We start from the raw sequence: 7541 nt of genomic DNA on the forward strand, positions 1-7541 counted from the left end.
TATTTGACGAGAGAGAGAGATCACAAGTAGGCAGAGAGGCAGGCAGAGAGAGGGGGTGAAGCAGGCTCATCCATGAGCAGAGAGCCCAATGTGGTGAATCCCAGGACCCTGACACCATGACCTGAGTTGAGGGCAGAGGCTTAATCCACTGAGCCACCCAGGCGCCCCTGCAAATGATATTAATATAAGTCCTTATTTGCTTTATCCAAGAATATACTTATAGCGGTTTCAGAATGACCGTACTAACAGTGCTACTAAAAATTAAGAGGATTGGATACATTTAAAAATTTCTATGTGGGTATGTAGTCATTGTCTTTGCCCTTAAGCTATATCTTACTAAGGATGTACCATCCAAATATTGTGTTTTAAAGTCACCTCAATCGGTTCTTTTCCATGTTGTTATATAAACTTGACATACATAGTTGAATTCAGTTATTGCAGTTTGTTTTGGAGGGGATTTTCTTTCCTTTTGTTTTTATTTTTGTTTTCAAGTAGACAAGGTATTTACATGAATCCGAAGTCAAACTAGAAAACCCAATATATTCTGTGAAGTTTAATGTCCTTTTCTTTTCCTTCCTTTCCTTTCCAGGTAACTATTTTATTCAATTTTGACTTATCCTCCATTGTCTCTTGTTGAAAGTAGAAGCATATGTGCACGAACATGTGTGTATGCACATATATGTGTGTATGTATGTGTGAATGTATGTGTGTATACACATACATAGGTATTTTCCTCTCTTTATCACACAAAAGGCAGTATACAATAAAGCTGTTTTCCAAACTGCTTTATTAACTTAACGATATATCCAGAAGGTCACTCCATATGAGGACATACAGATCTCCCTCATTGCCTTTCACACTGCATGTGGTACTCTGCTGTGTGTTCATTCAATCAGATCCCCGCTGATGGACATCTTGGCTATATCACTTTCTCACCATTACAAATAGCCTATCCACAGGGGTGCCCGGGTGGCTCAGCTGGTTAAGTGGCTCCCTTAGGCTCAGGTCATGGTCTCAGGTTCCTGAGATTGAGTCCTACATCAGGCTCCCTGCTCAGTGGGAAGTCTGCTTCTCCCTCTCCCTCTGCTGTTCTCCCTGTTTGTGTGCTCTTGCTTGCACTCTCTCTCTCAAATAAAAAAAATCTATAAAAAAAAATAAAATAAAACATGCCCCTTAAAAAAAAGTGTATCTTCCACCCGCCCCCACCTCTGAATATTGTTAGAAATTTCTGAGTAAAAGGGTAGATGCACAGGGGTTCCTGGGTGGCTCAGTTGGTTAAACATCTGACTCTTGGTTTTGGTTCGGGTCATGATCCGAGGCTCCGGAGATCAAGCCCCTAATCAGGCTCCCCACTCAATGGGGATTCTGCTTCCCCTCTCTCTTTCCCTCTGCCCTACACACCCCCTTGCCCATTCATGCATTCTCTCTCTCTAATATAAATAATTCATCTTTTTTTATAAAAGTAAATGTATAGGTAATTTTATTTGATAATGGCAATTCCTTTCCATAACAATATTACCATTTTGCATTCCTAACATTAACGCATGACAGTGCCTGGTGCCCCACAACTTTGCCAACAGGTAGCTTGTGATTTTTTAATAGTTCCAATTTGGTATATGAGAAATAGTTGAAAATGAGTGTCATTTTCTTTTGCACACATTTTAAAAATATGAACGAGCTACAACATCTTTATATGTTTAAGCACCATTTTTATTTCTACTTCTGTGAATTATCAGTTCATTTCTCTAAACTGTTTTTTCATGACGTTATTTAGTTGTTTTCTACTAAGTTTTTAGAAGCTCTTTATGTTATGGGTATTGAAAGTTTCCAGTAGTATTGTAAGGGCCTATGTAGCCAGAGTGATGCCATCTGGTTAAATAATGACTTTGTCGTTTATACAGTAAAATTTAAACTGTCACCGCCCCCCTCCCCCTTTCTCCAGGGAACTTACTTAAAACAAATCCCGGAAACTAGTCCCAGGTAACAAAGCCCAAATACAAGGATGGGCCAGGCCAGGTGGAGGTATTCAATCAGTGGGGGCAGCATACTGTCTCCTAGATACCAAGGAGTATGGGCCCCGCTCTTTGGGTACCTTTTAGGCACCCATTCTGACCAAGGGGATAGGCTAGTTCAAATATCTACTATAGGGTAAATTGTAATTCAATCGGTCACTTATGTGTGACCTAGCAGGACTGTGCAGCTTTCTCTGTGTTACAATCTCATTGGCCACCTGTGCATGGCCAGGCCCAATCACATGGCCTTTGCCCTTAAAAGCTAGAGGGGGGTCACCTCTTTGTAAGAGATGTTGCTGGCTGGTCAGTTTGATTCTCAATGCTTGGTTCGAAATAAAGCTTTGCTTGACCTTCACTTTGTATCAGTCTTGCTCCTTTGACCATGGACCCAATAGTATAAGTTGGAAACCTTGTTTTAAAGTTTATTTGCCTTTTTACATTGCTTATGGTGACTTTTCTTAGGTAAAACTTCCTTCTGAATTTTGATGTAGTCAAATTCATGGATTGTTTCTCTTACTGGTATATGTTTTCACATATTTCTGGAACATTATCCATTTCAAACGTTTCCTATAGGCTTTCAAATTTGTTTTCATAGAGTTGTACAAAGTAGTCTTAATACATTTTTCTACATTTTCTCTGCTTTTATAGCCATTATTGCATTATCATTTATTTTATATATTTATACCTATAAACCTTTCGTCCCTCCCCTCTTCTGGTTTAGGTAAGCTACAGTTTGTCTACTTTCCTGACTTTTAAAATCCTTAGCTTTGGGACGCCTGGGTGGCTCAGTTGGTTAAGCAGATGCCTTCGGCTCAGGTCATGATCCCAGCGTCCTGGGATCGAGTCCCACATCGGGCTCCTTGCTTGGCAGCGAGCCTGCTTCTCCCTCTGCCTCTGCCTGCCACTCTGTCTGCCTGTGCTCACTCTCGCTTCTCTCTCTATGACAAATAAATAAATAAAATCTTTAAAAAAAATAAATAAAATAAAATAAAATCCTTAGCTTTGAGGGCTTCCTCTTGATACAAGCATGTTTTTATAGTTTTAGGTGGAAGAGACTTTTTAAAATGTCATTATTTTCTAGTTATATTGAATCAAGTGTGATCACAGAAGGCCATTTATATCATTTGCATCTTTTGAATGCATTGAAATTTTCTTCACAGATGCTGATATGTCAATTTTGTGAAATTTCTATGTCACTTAGGTTTAATTTGTATCATTAGGATTCAGTCCCCTCTTATTTTGATATCGTCTTTCTACTATGAACACTGTTATAATTAGCTGGTTACCTCCTCTTTCTCTTTCTTACTTTATCCCTAATACCTAATTTAAAGTATTATACTTTGGCTGGCTCAGGCAGTGGAGTATGTGACTCTTAATCTCTGGGTTGTGGGTTCAAGCCCCAAGTTAGGTTGGAGATTACTTAAAAATTAAAAAACAGCTAAAATAAATAAAGTATTATATTTTATTCCAGGTTTCAAAAAGTAAGATTTTCTCTGCATTTATCATCTCTGCTTTCTCCCCATTTTTGATATTTATATTATATCCATATTATCAAAACTATAAAAAAAAACACATACTATTCTGTGAACCTTATTCTCATCATTCTATCCTGAATTCCACTCTAAAATGCTTACCTCCAAAACTGAAATTGAATTTGTCCAATCATTTTCTGAACCTTGTTCTCTGGTAGATACCTCAAGAAGGCCGGGAGCAATATTTCCTGTGTCCTTAACATGTTCATAACTGTCTACATCTTGAAAACTTTTATACCTGAAAAACAGGTAATGTCTTCTGTCCATCTCTTGACTGGATTATTTGTTTTTTGGGTGTTGAATTTGATACATTCTTTGTAGATCTCAGATATTAGCCCTTTATCTGATAAGACATTTGCAAATATCTTCTCCCTTTCTGTCGGTTATCTTTTGGTTTTGTCAACTATTTCCTTTGTTGTGCAAAGCTTTTTATCTTGGTGAAGTCCTGATAGTTCATTTTTGCTTTCGTTTTCCCTTGTTTTTGGAGACGTGTCTACCAAGAAGTTGCTGTGGCGGAGGTCACAGAGGTTGCTGCCTGTGTTCTCCTCTAGAATTTTGATGGATTCCTATCTCACATTTTGGTCTTTCATCCATCTTGAGTTTACCATTGTGTGTAGTATAAGAAAAAGGTCTAGTTTCATTCTTCTGCATGTGGCTGTCCAATTTTCCCAGCACCATTTGTTGAAAAGACTATCTTTTTTCCATTGGATATTCTTTCCTACTTTGTCAAAGATTAGTTGACCAAAAGTTGAGGGTCCATTTATGGGTTCTCTATTCCATTCCACTGATCTATGTGTCTGTTTTTGTGCCAGTACCATACTGTCTTGATGACTACAGCTTTGTAATAGAGCTTGAAGCCTGGAATTGTGGTGCCACCAGCTCTGGTTTTCTTTTTCAACATTCTTCTGGCCAGTTGAGGTCTTTTCCAGTTCCATACAAATTTTAGGATTATTTTTCCAGCTCTATGAAAAATAGATGGTATTTTATAGAGATTGCATTGAATGTGTAGATTGCTCTGGGTAGCATAGCATTTTAACAATATTTGTTCTTCTAATCCATGAGCATGGAATGTTTTTCCATTTATTTGTGTCTTCCTCAATTTCTTTCATGAGTTCTATAGTTTTCTGTGTAGAGATCCTTTATATATATGTGTATGTGTGTGTGTATGTATATATATGTGTAACACACACACACACACACACATGAATATTACTCAGCCATCAAAAAGGATGAAATCTTACTATTCACATCAACATGGTTGGAACTGGAGGGTATTATGTGAGGTGAAATAAGTCAATCAGAGAAAGAAGATTCTAAGGTTTCACTCATATATGGAATTTAAGAAACAAAACAGAAGATCATAGGGGAAGGGAGGGGAAAAATAAGATGAAATCAGAGAGGGAGATAAACCATAAGAGACTCGTAACTATAGAAATAAACTGAGGGTTGTTGGAGGGGAGGTAAGTGAGGGGATGGAGTAACTGGGTGATGGGCATTGAGGAGGGAATGTGATGAAATGAGCACTGGATGTTATATGCAATTGATGAATCCCCGAACTCTACTTCTGAAACTAATGACACACTGCATGTTAATTAATTTAACTTTAAAAAATGAGTTAAAAAAAAGGAAAGAAAACCAGTGAAGCTAAGTCCTTAGCTTTAATTTACTTCCTTTGATTATCTTATATATGCTATTTACTTGCACTCTGGCAAAAATCTTTCTGTAGGAATGTCAAATGCCCATCTTATTTTCGTTCCTCATGACTTATTGGGTCTTTTTGCCAAAATACTCTGGACAGTGTTTCTTCTATTTAGAGTCCAAGAATTTTACTAGAGGATGTTTTGGAAGTAACTAGTCTGGGCTGAGTTTTCTAGGTAAATGATACAGTCTTTTGATATGTATGTTCAAATTTCCACACATTTTAGAATAATTTTCTTGAATTACTTTTAAAATAAATTCTTTATCTTGCAATAGTTTTAATTTTATGGGAAATTCTCAAAGATACCACAGAGCGTTCTCATATGTCTTTTATCTGGTTTCCATCCTTTGTTACTATTGTACATACCGTGGTACATTTGTCAAAAATAAGAACTGACACGCTGATAGGTCAATTTTGTGAAATTTCTATGTGACTGAGACATGGTAGTAGTTTGTGTTTTTCATTGAATCTGTCCATTTCATCTAAATTAGAAAATTTATTGGCATAATTGCTTAGAATATTTCCCTTATCTGTTTGATGTCTATAGAATCTGTGGTAATGCTCCTCTTTCATTTCTGAGATTAATAATATGTGTGTTCTCCAGTTATTTTCTGATTAGTTTGGATAGAGACATCAATGTTACTGATTTTTGCAAGTAATCAGCTTGGTTTTATTGACTTTTTAAATTGTGTTTATTCTTTTATTTTATTGACTTCCATTATCATTATCTTTCTTCTGCTTGTTTTTAGTTTAATTTGCTCCTTTTTTTCTAGTTAATGTGGAAGCTTAGATAAATGAGACCTTATATCTTCTCAAATATAAGCACTTAATGCTATAAATTTCCCTCCTTGTACTGCACTAGCCACATTGCCTACATTTTGATATTTTCTGTGTTTATTTTAATTCAGCTCAAGATATTTTATAATTTATTTTATATTTTTTATTTGACTCATGGGTTATTTAGAACTGAAATTTTAAATTTCCAAATATTTGGAGATTTTTCAGATATCTTTCTTTTATTGATTTTTAGTTTACTTTTGATAACCTAGATAAGGTTTTTAGTTTTGTTGACAACAGAGAAAAAACATGGGATGACTTCATTCTTTGAAGTTTTTTGTAACTTGTTTTATGGTCTTGCATACATATGATCAATCTTACTGATTTTTCTGTTGCTGTTGAAACAATATATATTCTGCTGTTGTAAGGTCAGGTGTTTTGCATGTCAGTTAAGTTGGTTGTTGGTTTTGCCCAAGGCTTCTTTAGGTATATTTATTCTACCAATAACTGAGAAAGGAGTGTCAAGGGTGCCTGTTGGCTCAGTGGGTTAAGCCCCTGCCTTCAGCTCAGGTCATGATCTCAGGGTCCTGGGATCGAGTCCCGCATCAGGCTCTCTGCTCAGCGGGGAGCCTGCTTTTCCCCCCCTCTCTCTGCCTGCCTCTCTGCCTACTTGTGATCTCTCTCTCTGTTACATAAAGAAATAAAAAAACTTTAAAAAAAAGTGTCAAAATCTGGAACAATCATATTAGGATTGTCTATTTCTACTTTTATTTCTATTAGATTTTCCTTCTTGTGCTTTAAAGTGTGGTTATGAGATTCATTCACAATTATTATTGTTATATTGTCATGATGAATTTATCTTCTTATCCTTATGAAATTTGTGTCTTTATTCTTGGTGTCTTAGTCTGCTCAGGTTGCTATGACAAAGTACCACAAAGTGGGTGGCTTAAACAAGAAAAATTAATTTTCTCACAGTTCTGGAGGGTGGAAATTCCAAGATCAAGTTTCTAGCAGGGTTGATAACTGCTGAGAGGTCTCCCCTTGCGTGGCAGAAGGCTGTCTTCTTACCATGTATTCATATGGCCTTTCCTTGGTCGTGTGCATATAGGGAGAGAAAGTAGTACTCTGGTGTTTCATTATATAAGGGAACTAATCCTATTGGATCAGGACCCCACACTTACAACCTTATTTAATCATTATTACTTCCTTAGAGTCCCCATTTCCAGATACAGCCACTGTCAGGGGTTAGGGCTTCAACATATAGATTTTGAGAGGATACAAACTTCAATCTGTAACACTTGGTAATATTCTTTGTTTTGAAATCACTTCATCTGATAGTAATGTAGCTACTCTAGCTTGATTTTTTGTTTCATATTTGCATGGTTTATCTTTTCCATCACTTGACCTTTAACCTATGTATGTTTTTATAGTCAAAGGGAACTTATTGCTGACAGCATGCAGTTGGGTCTTGTTTTATCCAGTATAAGAATTTTTGCCTTTTAAATCTTAGACAAATGTACA

Source organism: Lutra lutra, chromosome 8 (assembly GCF_902655055.1).
Source record: "Lutra lutra chromosome 8, mLutLut1.2, whole genome shotgun sequence".
Classification (NCBI taxonomy): domain Eukaryota; kingdom Metazoa; phylum Chordata; class Mammalia; order Carnivora; family Mustelidae; genus Lutra; species Lutra lutra.